The sequence below is a fragment of the Chiloscyllium punctatum genome, unplaced genomic scaffold (assembly GCF_047496795.1).
Source record: "Chiloscyllium punctatum isolate Juve2018m unplaced genomic scaffold, sChiPun1.3 scaffold_1105, whole genome shotgun sequence".
NCBI classification, from domain to species: domain Eukaryota; kingdom Metazoa; phylum Chordata; class Chondrichthyes; order Orectolobiformes; family Hemiscylliidae; genus Chiloscyllium; species Chiloscyllium punctatum.
Window position 1 is genome coordinate 5,001 of NW_027310839.1, and position 2,500 is coordinate 7,500.

Below are 2,500 nucleotides of genomic sequence, written 5' to 3' on the forward strand. Positions count from 1 at the left end.
CTTGTCTCGCGAGGGTGGTTTCGGGGCCAGCAGGAGAGCTCGTCGGGGTAGCAGGCCCTGCAGCCGTGGTCACCGCCAAACCCCCACAACTCGAGCAAGTGAAAAAAAAAGTAACAAATAAGAAAGGATCGTCGGCTTGGGGGTACGCCCGTTTCCGTTTCAACTTGTCTCGCGAGGGTGGTTTCGGGGCCAGCAGGAGAGCTCGTCGGGGTAGCAGGCCCTGCAGCCGTGGTCACCGCCAAACCCCCACAACTCGAGCAAGTGAAAAAAAAAAGTAACAAATAAGAAAGGATCGTCGGCTTGGGGGTACGCCCGTTTCCGTTTCAACTTGTCTCGCGAGGGTGGTTTCGGGGCCAGCAGGAGAGCTCGTCGGGGTAGCAGGCCCTGCAGCCGTGGTCACCGCCAAACCCCCACAACTCGAGCAAGTGAAAAAAAAAAGTAACAAATAAGAAAGGATCTCTGTCGGCTTGGGGGTACGCCCGTTTCCGTTTCAACTTGTCTCGCGAGGGTGGTTTCGGGGCCAGCAGGAGAGCTCGTCGGGGTAGCAGGCCCTGCAGCCGTGGTCACCGCCAAATCGCCACAACTCGAGCAAGTGAAAAAAAAAGTAACAAATAAGAAAGGATCGTCGGCTTGGGGGTACGCCCGTTTCCGTTTCAACTTGTCTCGCGAGGGTGGTTTCGGGGCCAGCAGGAGAGCTCGTCGGGGTAGCAGGCCCTGCAGCCGTGGTCACCGCCAAACCCCCCACAACTGTTGGGCGCCTACCTGCGCGGGGCAGGAGGACACTTTCCGATTTCAAATCTCCGTTTGCCGAGTCCACCCCGAACGCACGCGGGCGGGCGGGTTCGCATCACCCTTCGTCACAAGGGGCGAAGCCCGTTCCACCGTCTCGTCAGTAGTGCCGACCGGTCTGTGATCGACGAGGGGAGCCACACCAGGTCCGGCCCTGCTGCTTGGCGGCACCGCGTCGTCGGGAGCTCGCGACAGACGGAGGGTTTCGGTGTACTCTCCAGCCACGGGAAACGAAGCCGGTGATGCAGGCGCCGGTCTTTCGCTCCCAAATCGGCTGGGTTTACATCGTTGCTATCTAGTCACGCTCCCTTCAAACCCGACGGGGTACCTATTCCCCTCACCCGTCTGTGCGTATACAGCCTCTTTGCACTTGCGGGATGGGGGTGGTGGTTTAAAGACTCTCGAGTTGCCGCCCGTCGGTCTCCGAGCTCCGTGCAGTAGTGATCCCCAGCGAACTGCCAGCAGGGCGAACGAGCGATCCCGCTCTCGGTCGGGGCGCCTGGCGTCGATCGGTGGTCGGTGGCTTGCGGGCAAGCTGCGCTGTGAGTGTGGGAACGAGTATGACGAGCCGTTGCCGCGACTCCCAGTCCACCTCGGCGGTGGCTGGGCCGGGCGGGCGTCTGCTCGGGCGAGTGCCGCCCCCGCCTCCTCGCAGGAAGTCCGCTCGCCGACACGCCGCCACGTGCACGCGTCAGTGACGCTGCCGAACCGATGGCCGGTGCCCGTTCCCGCCTCTGCTTTTCCTAGGGCAAAGCTGCTGCACGCCTCGTGATACTAGGCGGGCGACATGGTGGCGGTGATCCTGCCTCCGTCGCTGCGGTGCGTTGGGGCACGCATCGCCTCTTGGGCGCCCTGTCCTCCTCCCCCCAATAGACGTATGTTTCTGCGGGCCGCACCAGGATGGTGCTCCCCATCGCTTCACGCCACCCTGCTCCGCCCGCACGCCGGCGTGCAGGTGGCTGTAGCTCAAGGTGGGGAGCGTATGTGCGGTCCGGGTCGCTTTCCTCTGGCGAGGGAGAGACCTAAAACAAACTCAGACAACTCTTGACGTGGATCACTCGGCTCGTGCGTCGATGACGAACGCAGCTAGCTGCGAGAATTAATGTGAATTGCAGGACACATTGATCATCGACACTTTGAACGCACTTTGCGGCCCCGGGTTCTTCCCGGGGCCACGCCTGTCTGAGGGTCGTTTGGCAATCAATCGCACTCGCCTTGGCTGGCGAGAGCGCGGCTGGGGTGTCGCAGAGGACCCGTCCTCTTTGTCCCCCTAAGTTCAGACTCCGGAGCCCTCCGGCGTCGGAGCGCTTGGCCTTTCCCCCCCACCCTGCACATTCCGTTCGTCAGGCTCGACGCCATCCCCCCGCCGGGGAGCGCGGCCTGGCGTCCGTCTGTGTCGTGGCAGTGGGGCCAGCACGGCTGTCACCGGTCCCAGAATGGCTGTCGGTGGTTCACACTGTGTGTGTGTGCCAACCCTCCTGGTCTCTGGGACACGGAGCTGCCACGAAGTGTTGAGCCTCCAGTGGGGGGTCTGCCTAAGCTCTGCACGTCCGCATTGGGTCCGTCTCTCGGTTGGCTGGCAGTGGAAAGAGTGAAGGGAGCCGCGGAGGTCCGGTGCTGGTGCGCCGCCGGCCTGACCGTGGAGCTCGCCGGTTTGACACGCTGACCCGACTCGATGGTTGATCGATTGAGAGTGCTGGGAGCTGCAGGC

The 2,500-nt window shown here is 62.9% G+C and overlaps 1 non-coding gene across 1 annotated transcript; it reads left to right on the forward strand.

Moving 5' to 3' along the window:
* Positions 1 to 1,828: 1,828 nt before the first annotated feature.
* Positions 1,829 to 1,981, forward strand: LOC140474618 (5.8S ribosomal RNA). Its single transcript, XR_011959264.1, has one exon. It is a non-coding gene; the product is annotated as a 5.8S ribosomal RNA (ribosomal RNA).
* Positions 1,982 to 2,500: the final 519 nt, after the last annotated feature.